This window comes from Bufo gargarizans, chromosome 2, assembly GCF_014858855.1.
Source record: "Bufo gargarizans isolate SCDJY-AF-19 chromosome 2, ASM1485885v1, whole genome shotgun sequence".
NCBI classification, from domain to species: domain Eukaryota; kingdom Metazoa; phylum Chordata; class Amphibia; order Anura; family Bufonidae; genus Bufo; species Bufo gargarizans.
Genome location: NC_058081.1, coordinates 720216957 through 720231929, shown reverse-complemented (window position 1 = coordinate 720231929; position 14973 = coordinate 720216957). Strand labels below are relative to the sequence as shown.

Sequence of the window (14973 nt, the reverse complement as noted above, 5' to 3'; positions counted from 1 at the left end):
GGATTTTAACGGCCGTTCGGTGTGGATGGAGTCGCCCGTTTTTAATGTGGATTTGGAGTTGTTTACGGATGCGTCTGGTTCGTGTGGTTACGGGGCTTTTTGTCAGGGGCAGTGGAGCGCGGGTGCATGGCCGGAGGAATGGAGGGTGGCTGGTTTCCTTGGGAACTTGGCTCTGTTGGAATTGTTCCCGATTGTTTTGGCTACCGAGTTTGAATAGGAGGGTGCGTTTTTGTTGTGACAATTTGGGGGTGGTGCAGGCGGTGAATCGTCAGTCGGCGAATTCGCCTCCTGTGATGCGGTTGCTTCGTCTTTTGGTTTTGAACGGGTTGAAGTTGAATGCGTGTTTTTTAGCGGTTCATGTGCCTGGAGTTGATAATTCCATCGCTGATGCTCTTTCTCGTTTCCAGTGGGATCGTTTTCGCAGCTTTGGTTCCGGGCGCGGAGGTGTCGGGTCTGCTGTGTCCTCAGTGGCTCTGGAGCGTGGCCTTGGGGTCTCGTTAGATCTGGTGCAACGGTCCGTGAGTAGCGGTACGTGGTCGGCTTATTCTTCTGTGTGGTCGCAGTGGGAACGTTTGATTGAGCAGGTGGGGGGTTGTAGTGGGGCGGGGGATTTTCATTCGTTGCTTGTTTATTTTGTGGGGATGTCGTTTAGCGATGGTTTGTCTTTTTCTGTAGCTGCTAGGAGGGTGGCGGCTGTTGCTTTTTGGTTACGGATGAGGGGTTTGGCCGATGTGTCCAGGAGTTTTTTGGTGCGACAGGCGTTGAAGGGGTATCGTCGCAGTGTGGTGAGGAAGGACTCCCGTCGTCCGGTTTTGTTTCCGATTCTGCAGTTGTTATGGGATCGGGCGGGGTGCGTGTGTGAGTCTTGGTATGAGGTGTGTTTGTTTAGAGCTGCCTTCTCCTTGGCTTTCTTTGGGGCCTTTCGGGTTTCTGAGCTGGTTGCGGCCAGTCGTGTGCGTGGGGGTGGCTTGTTGCGGGAGGATGTCAGTGTTTATGGAAGGGGCTTGCGCTGTGTTTTGCGTAAGTCGAAAACGGACCAGGTGGGTAAAGGTGTGTATTGTGTTGCGGTCTTTGCCTGGTTCAGTGGTGTGTCCGGTTCGTTGTTTTTGGTGCTTCGGCCGAGTGGGGGTGTGGGGTTGTTGGTACATGCGGATGGCTCGGTTTTGTCTCGTTACCAGTTCGTGTCGGTTTTTCGGAAGTGTTTGACGGCGGCGGGTTATGTGGCAAGTGAGTTTGCGTCCCATTCTTTTCGGATTGGGGCGGCGACGGAGGCCGCCAGATGGGGTTTAGGTGAGGATGTCATTATGCGGATTGGCTGGTGGGAGTCTGCGTGTTTCCGTTCATATATTCGTCCGCACATGTTGTGATATTGGTGTGGGGGGGTGGTCTGGTTGTCGGCGAATCGTTCTTTGCCTGTTGTGGTCCCGTTTTATCTCTTTGTGTGTTTTTCAGGTGCACGTCCTTGCTTGGCGTGGATTTTCTGTCATTCCTACGTGTACTGGGGGGCGTTGAGAGCGGATGTGCGGAGGAGCGGTCGGCAGTTGGGTTTTCAGCCGGGCGAGCTGCAAGGTCCGGTGGATTGGTTTGCGGGGTATGTTGTGGGGGCGCGTGTTGCCGGAATTTCATGCTTTTGCTTCCTTGGACAGGTGCCCGGACATTGTGGTTTTGCATGTGGGCGGGAATGACTTAGGGGTTCGCCGGTCGAGAGACGTCATTAGGGACATCAAATTGGATCTGTTGCGGTTGATGGAGGAGTTCCCGGATTTGTTGGTCGTGTGGTCGGAGGTGGTGGCCAGGAGTTCGTGGCGTTTTGCGAGGTCTGTGGATCGCATCAACAAGGCTCGGGCAAAACTGAACAAAGAGGTGGGGCGTTTTGTTCGGCGGCAGGGCGGTTTTGTGGTTCGTCACAGGGAGTTGGAGGTGGCGTCGCCTCAGTTCCTCAGGTCGGACGGGGTACATCTTAATGAGATCGGCATGGACTTGTGGGCGTTGGGGTTGCAGGATGGTTTGGAGTCAGCTTTCAGGGTGTGGCGGGACGTCCATAGGTGAGGTGTCACCTATGTGCGTCGGTGGCAGGTAACGGGGGGTCCTGGAAGGCAATACTATGTTTTAGTAGGTGCATGACACGTTTGGAGCATGCACCATGTGGTTCGGTAAGCTGAAAGATGGGGGCTCCTGTTGGGCTAAAGAGGCCTACAGGGGTAGAGGAATATATGGTTTTTGGAGGATTTTGGTGCCCTTGGGTCGGCGAGTGCGGCCGAGGGTAAGGTGGAAGATGTGTGGAGTGAAGATCGCAGCTTGCTAGGGTTGCCTTCTAGGATCCTACCGCAGAAGTAAAATGTTATCACATTGTATTGTTATGTTTGTATTTATTTGATGATATTTAATAATGTATGGTTTTAAAAATGATGTTAGAATATTGGTGCTGTTTTAATAAACGGCTGCTATGGCCTTTCCACCAAGAATTACGGTCTACGTGTTTTATTGGGATAGGGGTTAATGGGGTATGAGTGGTCTGAGAATATCTTACCTCCTCGAGTCATAGCATTACTGCCGCCATGTAAACCATACGTGTCAATACTGGAGAATGTGACGCACTGTGCAGAATCTTTCGGTCATAAGTCCAACCTACTTTGCAGGTCATAACCTTTAACAAAGCCCAAGCAAAGGCGCTAGAGCAGTGATGGCTAACCTTGGCACCCCAGCTGTGGTGAAACTACGACTCCCAGCATGCTCCATTTATTTCTATAGAGTTCTGAGAGCAGCCAAGCAAGGGGGGCATCTTGGGAGTTGTAGTTTTACCACAGCTGGAGAGCCAAGGTTAGCCATCACTGCGCTAGAGGATCAACGTGAGCAAAGGGCACAAACGGAGGAGACGTGTGATAATAAATCCTAGGAGCTGTTACTTTGCAGAGACACAGCTGCTGGGATTTATTATCACATGTTGATTTTGGAGGCTACCCCTTTTCCCGTGCAGTGTGCAACGAGCGAGTGCTGACCGGCTCTGTTACATAACTGAAGCATTAGGGTCACCTGAGGCAGGGTAAGGGCTCATTCACACGACAGTATGAAGCCCGTGCCCGTGCTGTGGACCGCATATTGCGGTCTGCAATGCAGGGGCAACCACTGTGTGCCAGCCTCATGGGGATCGCGGCCCTATTCACTTGAATAGGGTCTATGATCCCTCCGTTCCGCAAAAAGATAGAGCAAGCTCTTTTGTTTTTGCAGTGCGGAGGCACGGAACGTTACCCCAGAAAGCACCCCGTAGTGCTTCCGTTCCGTGATTCCATTCCGCATCTCCGGATTTGCGGACCCATTGAAACGAATGGGTTCGCCTCAGTGATGCGGAATGGCCACGGAAGGGTGCCCGTATATTGCGGATCCGCAAATGCGGGCCGCAATACGGGCACGGGCTTCACGGTCGGATGCGGACCAGAACAACGGCCGTGTGCATAAGGCCTAAGACGGATAGTAAAATCTCATAAATAAGTTATTACTTTACATTCCCCATACGTCTGCTTTATGTTGGCATCATTTTGGAAATGTCATTTTATTTAAAAGTTTAGAAGCAAATCTTTTTTAAGGACCAGTTCAGTTATGGAGTCACTTTGTGGGGCTTACATAATAGAAACCCCCCATAAATGACCCCATTTTAGAAACTACACCCCTTAAGTTATTCAAACTTACAAAATTTTAAAATTTCATTTTTTTCTGTAGTGTCACAGCCCCGGGAAGCAGTTTGGACGTGAGTGTCACTTGCAATTTGGATGTGCAGTTACGTCCATATATATGAAGAGGTTAAACATGGTGCCCGCTCCTGAATGGAACAGGCTCCATAGCTGCCATATGCTGGCTGTTTCACACAGCAGATACCCGTGGCCAATGTCCGCCACCGGCGGTAATGCTGATCTCAGACATTAAACGCTTCAGATGCCATGGTCGATCCTGACCACGACATCTGAATGTTGAAAGCCCAGAAGCGCGAGCTTCCGTGTGTTCTCCGGCTTCCTCCGGCGGGGATTGGGGGCGCCGGAGTGTGTTAGCAGCAGCCTCTGTCCTTCTGTTTAGTAATGTCTCTGAAGCCCCTGCCTGTGGCAGAGCTCTATAGAAATACAATTAAATCCTCATAGACTCCAGTGCTCATGCATTTCAGTCTATGAGAAAAGCAATCCAATGACTGCTTGTTATTGTTCCCTATGGTAACTATAAAAAAAGTGTTAAAAAAAATGTTTTTATACATTTAAAAAATACCAAAAACTATAAAAATTCAAATCACCCCCTTTTCCCCATATAAAAAAAAAATACACATCATACTATTAAAATATAGAAAATGTAATCCTATACAGAAAGCAGCAAAGTGGAAAAAAAAGTCACTTCTCCTCCCACAAAAAATTAAATAGCAAGTGATCAAAAAGTGGTGCACATCCCAAAATGGTATCACTCAAATGACAGATCGCCCTGCAAAATTTTTTGTTGTAACACAGCTCCGCACACATAAATACAAAAAAAGGAATAGGGGTCAGAATATGGAGACTAAAAGAAAAAATTATTTTTTTTTCCCCAAGGTTTATTTTTTTCAGTATAAAAACGCAATAAAAAAAATATACATATAGCACCCTTTATATTTTCTGTCTTTTCCATCAGACCAGGAGCAGACGGATTCCTTGGGGGAGATACCGTATAGCAATACTGATCTCCCTGCACTGGCGTGAGAAAAGCATAGACTTCAGCTATAACTTCCGCCACTTTCTGGCAAATGTTATAGTAAATGTTGCAGCGGTACAATGCCACGCCCCTCCCACTAAGCCACGCCCCTTCCCCCCTTCCCCTCAGCACTTCAGAAAAGTGAATGATGATGCTGTGATGCAGATGCCGTGCGCCATAAGGTGTGACTTTTTATGCTTCAACTGTGGCGTAAATACATTGATAAGTGTCCCCCCCCCTTATCTCTGCTCTCTGACCTTCTAAACACTCATCATAACTCAGTTCTTATCTTTCTGATAAGTATGTGGCTTCAATAAGTGTTTATGACTTCTCAGTAACTTAGAGATATTAGATGACTGGCACAAAGTGAACGTACCAGTCACACAGCTAGAAAAACAGGTAACCCTTAAATAAAGGCCAATTGAAAAAAAATGTTTTTTAACCAAAAGTGAGTAAGGTTTTGAGTTCCGTCATAGGGTCTCAATACCGGAAAAAAACGCTTCCGTTTTGTCCCCATTTATTGTCAATGGGGACAAAACGTAACTGAACAGAACGGAGCGCTCCAAAATGCATTCCGTTCCGTTCTCATACTGGAGAGCAGCGTGCTGCGGTTGGCTTTCCATCCTGGGATGCGGAACAAGACGGATCCGGCATGACCCACAATGCAAGTCAGTAGAGACGGATGTGTTTTCTCTGCCACAATAGAAAAAGGATCCGTCCCCCATTAACTTTCAATGGAGTTCATGACGGATCAGTTTGGGCTATGTTAAAGATAATACAAACGGATCCGTTCATAACGGAAGCGTTCCTGCTGAGCCCTGCCGCATCCAGTAAAACGCTAGTGTGAAAGTAGCCTAACATGTAATCATAAAAAAAAAAATATTGCCTCCGAAGGTGTACATAGCCTTTTACCACCTCCGGACCGCCTAACGCAGGATCGGGGTCCGGAGGCGGCAGCTCTGCGCAGTCACGCATCTATGCGTCATCTCGCGAGACGCGAGACTTCCTGTGAACGCGCGCACATCGGCGCACGCGTTCACAGTATCGGAAGGTAAGCGAGTGGATCTACAGCCTGCCAGCGGCGATCGTTCACTGGCAGGCTGTAGATGTGATTTTTTTTTAACCCCTAACAGGTATATTAGACGCTGTTTTGATAACAGCGTCTAATATACCTGCTACCTGGTCCTCTGGTGGTCCTTTTTGCTTGGATCGACCACCAGAGGACACAGGCAGCTCAGTAATAAGTAGCACCAATCACCACACTACACTACACCCCCCCTGTCACTTATTAACCCCTTGATAACCCCTGATCACCCTATATAAGACTCCCTGATCACCCACCTGTCATTGATCACCCCCCTGTAATTGATCACCCCCCTGTAAGGCTCCATTCAGACGTCCGTATGTGTTTTGCGGATCCGATCCATGGATCCATGGATCCGCAAAACACATACGGACCTCTGAATGGAGCCTTACAGGGGGGTGATCAATGACAGGGTAGTGATCAATGACAGGGTGGTGATCACCCCATATAGACTTCCTGATCACCCCCCTGTCATTGATCACCCCCCTGTAAGGCTCCATTCAAACGTCCGTATGTGTTTTGCGGATCCGATACATGGATCCATGGATCCGCAAAACACATACGGACCTCTGAATGGAGCCTTACAGGGGGGTGATCAACATTTTTTTGGCACAAGTTAGCGGAAATTTTTTTTTGCTTTGTTTTTTCTTACAAAGTCTCATATTCCACTAACATGTGTCAAAAAATAAAATCTCACATGAACTCACCATACCCCTCATGCGTAACATTTTTTATATTCCAGACTTCTTCTCACACTTTAGGGCCCCTAAAATGCCAGGGCAGTATAAATACCACACATGTGACCCCATTTTGGAAAGAAGACACCCCAAGGTATTCGCTGAGGGGCATATTGAGTCCATGAAAGATTGAAATTTTTGTCCTAAGTTAGCGGAAAGTGAGACTTTGTGAGAAAAAACAAAAAAAAATCAATTTCCGCTAACTTGTGCCCAAAAATGTTTTTTTATATGAACTCACCATGCCCCTCATTGAATACCTTGAAGTGTCTTCTTTCCAAAATGGGGTCACATGTGGGGTATTTATACTGCCCTGGATTTTTAGGGGCCCTAAAGCGTGAGAAGAAGTCTGGGATCCAAATGTCTAAAAATGCCCTCCTAAAAGGAATTTGGGCACCTTTGCGCATCTAGGCTGCAAAAAAGTGTCACACATGTGGTATCGCTGTACTCAGGAGAAGTTGGGGAATGTGTTTTGGGGAGTAATTTTACATATACCCATGATGGGTGAGATAAATATCTTGGTCAAATGCCAACTTTGTATAAAAAAATGGTCAAAGTTGTCTTTTGCCGAGATATTTCTCTCACCCAGCATGGGTATATGTAAAATGACACCCCAAAACGCATTCCCCAACTTCTCCTGAGTACGGCGATACCACATGTGTGACACTTTTTTGCAGCCTAGGTGGGCAAAGGGGCCCACATTCCAAAGAGCACCTTTCGGATTTCACAGGCCATTTTTTACAGATTTTGATTTCAAACTACTTCTCACGCATCCGGGCTCCTAAAATGCCAGGGCAGTATAACTACCCAACAAGTGACCCCATTCTGGAAAGAAGATACCCCAAGGTATTTTGTGAGGGGCATGGCGAGTTCCTGGAATTTTTTATTTTTTGTCACAAGTTAGCGGAAAATGATTATTATTTTTTTTCTTACAAAGTCTCATATTCCACTAACTTGTGACAAAAAATAAAAACTTCCATGAACTCACTATGCCCATCACGAAATACCTTGGGGTGTCTTCTTTCCAGAATGGGGTCACATGTGTGGTATTTATACTGCCCTGGCATTTTAGGAGCCCAAATGCGTGCAAAGTAGTTTTAAATCAAAATGTGTAAAAAATGGCCTGTGAAATCCTAAAGGTGCTCTTTGGAATGTGGGCCCCTTTGCCCACCTAGGCTGCAAAAAAGTGTCACACATGTGGTATCGCCGTACTCAGGAGAAGTTGGGGAATGTGTTTTGGGGTGTCATTTTACATATACCCATGCTGGCTGAGATAAATATCTTGGTCAAATGCCATTTCTCTCACCCAGCATGGGTATATGTAAAATGACACCCCAAAACGCATTCCCCAACTTCTCCTGAGTACGGCGATACCACATGTGTGACACTTTTTTGCAGCCTAGGTGGGCAAAGGGGCCCACATTCCAAAGAGCACCTTTCGGATTTCACAGGCCATTTTTTTACAGATTTTGATTTCAAACTACTTCTCACGCATCTGGGCCCCTAAAATGCCAGGGCAGTATAACTTCCCCACAAGTGACCCCATTTTGGAAAGAAGACACCCCAAGGTATTTCATGATGGGCATAGTGAGTTCATGGAAGTTTTTATTTTTTGTCACAAGTTAGTGGAATATGAGAGTTTGTAAGAAAAAAAAAAAATCATAATTTTTTGCTAAATTGTGACAAAAAATAAGTTCTATGAACTCACTATGCCCATCAGCGAATACCTTAGGGTGTCTACTTTCCGAAGTGGGGTCATTTGTGGGGTTTTTCTACTGTCTGGGCATTGTAGAACCTCAGGAATCATGACAGGTGCTCAGAAAGTCAGAGCTGCTTCAAAAAGTGGAAATTCACATTTTTGTACCATAGTTTGCAAACGCTATAACTTTTACACAAACCATTTTTTTTTTTTTACCCAAACATTTTTTTTTTATCAAAGACATGTTGAACAATAAATTTAGCGAAAATTTTATATATGGATGTCGGTTTTTTTGCAAAATTTTACAACTGAAAGTGAAAAATGTCATTTTTTTGCAAAAAAATCGTTAAATTTCGATTAATAACAAAAAAAGTAAAAATGTCAGCAGCAATGAAATTCCACCAAATGAAAGCTCTATTAGTGAGAAGAAAAGGAGGTAAAATTCATTTGGGTGGTAAGTTGCATGACCGAGCAATAAACGGTGAAAGTAGTGAAGTGCAGAAGTGTAAAAAGTGGCCTGGTCATTAAGGGTGTTTCAGCTAGCGGGGTTGAAGTGGTTAAGATGCGCCAAAATGTCCTGGAATTGCAACAAAATGTTGGCGCACATTAAGTTAACCAGACAGCGGTGTAAAATTATATAAAATAGCCACTGTGATAGATTTGGACTCTAGTGTAAGTTTACACCATCTAAATATACTGTTAAACAGGATTATTAGATATACCCAAAGACCATTGATCAGTGAGATTAAAAACTCAGTCGATCGTTTTTCAGTGAGTGCAGAAATTCGGGCACTCAGGCAAGTGTTCCGTTTTTTTGGGCCGGAGATAAAACCGTAGCATGCTGAGGTATTATCTCCGTCCTGAAAAGTCAAAAAGACTGAACTGAAGACATCCTGATGCATCCTGAACTGATTACTCTCCATTCAGAATGCATGGGGATAAAACTGATCAGTTCTTTTCCAGTATTGAGCCCCTAGGATGGAACTCAGCGCCAGAAAAGAATAACGCTAATGTGAAAGTACCCTTAGGCTACTTTCACATCTGCGTTTTTGCTAGATCTGTCGCGCAACAATTTTTATAATGGCAGTCTATGGTGTCGCACTGCAACATGCGACATGCTGCGACGCAACAGTCGCAGAAAAATCCATCTCTAATGGATTTTCTGCGGCTGTTGCGTCGCAGTCGCAGCATGTCGCATGTTGCAGTGCGACACCATAGACTGCCATTATAAAAATTGTCGCGCGACATTAGTGCAACAAAATGTCGCGCAACAAATGTCGTCGTGTAGACCTAGCCTTACATAGCCATGACAGATCCACCACTAAAACCATTGTAAGTCAATGGGCACCGGATGTGTTTTCTTTTGGATCCCAGAAAACGGATCCTACACCATTGACCTTTTATTGTGTTTCATGCTGGAACCATCTTGCTGGGCGTCCCATGACGCATTCAGAAGCGCTGCTTGCAGCGTTTTTATGTCCAGCATGGGAATGCAACCAAATGGAATGGAATGCATTGTGGCACATTCTGTACCATTCAGGTCAGTTTTGTCCCCATTGACAATGAATGGGGACAAAACGGAAGCGTTTTCCTCCGGCATGGAGATCCTATGACAGATTTCAATACCGGAAAGGAAAACGCTGAAGTGAAAGTAGCCTTATTCTGCAAAAGAAAATAAATAGACAAAAAGAAAGAAAGAAATCCAATAACAATAGAACAGGATGGAGACCAAAAGAAACTGAAAGCCAACAGCAGATTGTAGGTTATTATTCCTTGACTCACCTTGTATCGTTTCATGGATGGTGGATCCACATAAAAAGCCATTTTCACAAGTAATTTTATTGCCAGAGCATGAGGTGGCAGATGGCTCCATAGTACTACATTCTGTGCATAAGAGCGCGCAAGCTGGAAATATATAAATTATTTTTTTATTGAAAACCTAAATTGAATGTGGGATGGGTCAAAACAAGTGCAACATGCCCTAAAATGGCACTGTGCTAATGGGTGGGTTCACACTACCGTTACGCCATTCTGTTATAGGTTCCGTTTATAACTAAATGGCCACACGGAATGCAAAACAGAAGTCTTTAAGAGGCATTCCGTTTTTCTCCGTCCTAATAGAAGTCTGTGGGCAATCATAGCGGATCCGCCTGGTTTCCGTTATGCATGATGTTGACAGGACTTTTTTTTTCTATCCTGCATAACAGAAACCAGGCGGATCCGTTATGATTGCCCACAGACTTCTATTAGGACGGATCAAAACGTAATGCCTCTAAAAGACTTCTGTTTTGCATTCCGTGTGGCCATTTAGTTATAAACGGAACCTATAACGGAATGGCGTAACGGTAGTGCGAACCGACCCTAACTTGTACAGAAATATAATATCAGCAGCTGATAAATCTCTACAGCTCTGAATCTATACAGAAATGGGTATTCTCCAAGAATTCTACAGAAACAAATCCTAGTACCGTATGTCCCATCAGATGCCATACTATACTGCCATATAAAGGTAACATACGTCACTAAGGCTTCTTACACACATGAATTTTCCACTGGCAAAAAGTTAGAATTAGATTTTGTTATTTGGTTATGAATTTGAGTTAACTCACAATCTATGGTTTTACCTAGGACTGCAACTAAACCGTCTACTGTATAATCACGAAGAACGTTATCGCAGTGCACAAAAGACAAGCTACTTACAAATTCACCTCTGCTACATCTGTATGCTTTCTATGTCCTGTATTGCTACAAAGGAAATCCTGAATATGATTGCTAGGTGGGCACTGAGGACTGCAGTTGAGGAACACTGCGCTAGAGTGATCCCACAGTTTTCAAAATGTACCTGTTGCTACAAGAGCTGAGAAGATGGTGAGAATTCCAAGGGTGGACGTCATGGTGGTCTCCTCTGGGACGGTCGCAGCTGGTGATGTGCAGACTTGGATAGGGGACAACAATGTATATAGTTTTACAATGGGCGGGGAAGATCGTCATTTCAAGGAAAGAGCAGTCAGATCAGGAAGACGAAACCAGATCAAAGTTGGTCAGAACAATATCTTGCAGTAAGTATTCAGTTTAATGGCAAAGTCTGATTTCAAACAAGCAGCTAATCGATTGTTAGTACTTTTGAGTGTCCTGAGGTCTAAAGTCTGCAGAGTCTTAAAGAGCTTTGACCGCAAATGTCACTGGTGTCATATTAACCTCTTAATGCATAATCAATTACATACATGTACAGTATTTGCATTAAAGGAATTGCCCCACTTCAGCAAGTGGCTTGTATCATGTAGAGAAAGTTAATACAAGGCACTTAATAATGTATTGTTGGGTGGTGATCGGACACAGCTATTTATTAAAGCAGCAAAATCATAAGAACACCATAACTAAACAAGGCAGTCTGCCGGCCGCTGTACCCCCAGCAGGCAGATACGACAATTTGTCTCCAACACCTCTCCGCTATATTGACTTGCTGCCATGAAGGAGACCCATCCTCTCAAACAGGACTCCGACCACAACCCAACAAAAACAGGCCCTGCTCCACCCCATCCTGAAGACCGGAAAGAAATATGTCCAATCCGATATCGGAAAGGTGAACGCCATCAGGCCAATTTAAAGAACGGTTATCACCTTACAGCTGCAGATGGCGAACCACTATGCTTCCCCGGGACCTAACATTGCGGGATATACGTTCATTCACGGTGTGCCTGCATTTCTCCACCGCTTCCCCCTCCCTGGCACCTTGCCATACTACCTGGGGAATGATCTCGGACCAGACCAAAACTACCTCCTTGAAAAACAATAGAAACCGCTCCAAGTAAGACCAGATAAGGGTCAAAAACTCCGCCAACCACAGGGAACCTATATCATTGTCCCCAGTATGAATGACCAGAATTACCGGACATCTCGCCTGCAACCCAATATCAAGCCCACTCTATATCTCTCCTGGTGCCATGGCTAGAAACATACAGAAAAAAAAAGGAACAATGCAGCAGCACTCTGCAAAGTACAATAATGCCATAATTATAAAGACCATTCTGGTGCTAATGCTATGCTTATTTTACAAATTAGAGATTCTTGGCAAATACATACCGAAAAACCATATCCACCGTGTCAATTTCAATACCCAGAAACAACAGCCGCGTGACTGGGCCAGCCGGAATGGAGATCCCGAACTGGGCCATTCGTTCCAGGAAAACATTCAATAGGATCAAGCAACCGTCCCCCAAACCAGAGGAGACAAAAATAAAATCGTCCAAATAATGTATGACTGACGTGGAGCCTGATTTATACCGAACAACCCATTCCAGGAAAGAACCAAATATTTCAAAATAATGACATGAAATGGAACACCCATAGGTGTTGGAACACCCATAGTTGTCATAGTAAAACTTTCCATCAAAACGGCAAACTAACAAGTGAACAGGGAGCAGACGAAAAGCCGATTCAATGTCCGACCCCTACCCGCCTCCCTAACCATCGAAACCGCACGGTTAAAAGAGACATGCGACACAGAAGAATCTTTGGGTCGGATGGCATGATTCACGGACGAACCCCTCGGATGGGAAAGATGATGTATCAACCTAAACTTCCCCGGCTCCTTCTTAGGGACCACACCCAGCGGAGAAACCCTGAGATTAGGGAATGGAATCTCGGCGAACGGGCCCTTGATTCTACCCAGAGCAACCTCCCTACCAATCTTCTCCCTAAGAACCTCCGGGAGCTCCTGCGCCAATTTGAGGTTATCCGAAAAAACTGGTAACCGATTGAGAACTAATGGAATAAAAAAAACAAAGGAGAAACCGAAACACAGCTGCGCCGCCTGCTTATTGGGGTACCTGTCTAGCCAGGGGCCCATCGTGGCTATGCTCACCAGAGTCCTTGTGCTCTTAACGGGGGGGCGGGCGCACCTATTAGCCGGGTGAGAACCGCCACAGGCCGAGCATTCATTAATATATTTTCACAAACCGGCGAACCTGCAGTGCCCCTCATTAAACAGCCAACATGCCCTGGGGTGGAAGGTCCCCCTGAACCAGTGGCCTCTGGAAAGGTGGGCGGTCTTTTTTCGATACCATCAATCGCAGCCAAACATCCGTGTCCTTAAAGAGGACCTTTCACTAGAATAAAACATCTAAACTAACTATACAGACATGGAGAGCGGTGCCCAGGGATCTCCCTGCACTTACTGTTATACCTGGGCGCCGCTCCGTTCTCCCGGTATAGCCTCCGGTATCATTATAGTTAGGTTCCACCCAGGGGAACCTGCCGGCGTCTCATTCTCCCATGCTGTAGCGCTGGCCAATCGCAGCGCTCAGCTCATAGCCTGAGAGGCTTTTTTTTCTCTCAGGCTATGAGCTGAGCGCTGCGATTGGCCAACGCTACTGCATGGGAGAATGAGAGCCCTGGGTGGAGCCTAACTATGAAGATACCGGAGGCTATACCGGGAGAACGGAGCGGCGCCCAGGTATAACAGTAAGTGCAGGGAGATCCCTGGGCACCGCTCTACATGTCTGTATAGTTAGTTTAGATGTTTTATTCTAGTGAAAGGTCCTCTTTAACCCCCCCAACCAATTTCCGGTTGCAACGCTAAACTCCTCATCATAACGCCATCAGGTGCTACCGCCGTGTGACTTGTAAGCGTTGTAAATGATGTCCTGATAGACGAACAATTCCGAACAGTGGTCAGGGTAATGCTTGCCCATAATGCAACCCAAACCCGAGAAGGCCTGCAACCAGTTGTTCATGGTTTTTCATCCGAAAAACGCCTCTCCCTGTCTCCCGTATGTTAGCCCAGATTTTTTCCAGGACGGTCTCATCCAAGTGGGCTCCAAGGGGACTAACTCCACAAAAGCAAGAGTCCTTATGGACCCCCGCCAACACAGGCACTGGCTTGGGAGGGGCAGAACACCCAGGGGTTTGGGCAGGCTGCTGCAACCTTTCTAAAAGCGCCCTTAACACCACCGCAGTATCTGCACTACCACTGCCCGCTCCCCACACCGCATATATTGGTACTGCAACAAAGGACCAGGCACAGGAACCTCGTGCTGAAGAGTCGTAGCGGGAACCAGGCTATGGGTCCTGGAGGACTGGCTAGGCATCCGCCTCTTGCGTTTGAATCGTGACCAGACTCCTCTGATGTGCCCAATGACCCATTCGAGGATGACGGTGAGCGCCACCTAGAGGATCTGAAGTGCCTACTCCTCGCTGATTATCTGGACCTGCGACGGGACTAACGCCTATGGGAACCACAGTAACCTCCTACTCTCCTGTGACCTCTGGGGAGCATAACAAGGCATAAGGGTTGGGGTGGGTTTTTATTATTGGGGGCTCCACTGGCGCACCACTGACACTGTCAGGGGCAGTAGCGCCACTCATGGTAGGAGCAAGGGCCACTGTAGCTTCACCAGCCTGCGGGTCATACACGGCAAGGAGCACTAAAGACTGGGATGAAGGAGGCGTAGGGGAAGTCCCTGTGATGAGGTGCTGCTGGCATTGACTCCCATCCTGCAGTTCAAAAGTGTACGCCATGCAGTACCTGCGCCAATGGAGGCCGGAAGCGCTGGAGGAAGAAAGGAGGGTGGCGGGGGCGGAGCTACAGTCCAAGATATTGAGCTAGAGACGTGCTGGCCGGCAGGAAACAAGCTAGCGCCGCTCGCAGCACTCAAGGTATGTGAATGGGGGGGACCATGTCTGAGCCTCGTGGGGGGACGGGAACGCCGGGCAGACCGCCTGCCTCCCGCAGAAGCCCCAGAGCCAGTCTC

General features: G+C 46.6%; 1 long non-coding RNA gene across 1 annotated transcript; it reads left to right on the top strand.

Annotated features, from left to right (window-relative positions):
• Window positions 1-479: 479 nt before the first annotated feature.
• On the top strand, window positions 480-11483 carry LOC122929138. The gene is made up of 2 exons (XR_006387961.1): window positions 480-528; window positions 10850-11483. It is a non-coding gene; the product is annotated as an uncharacterized LOC122929138 (long non-coding RNA).
• The last annotated feature ends 3490 nt before the right edge of the window (window positions 11484-14973 follow it).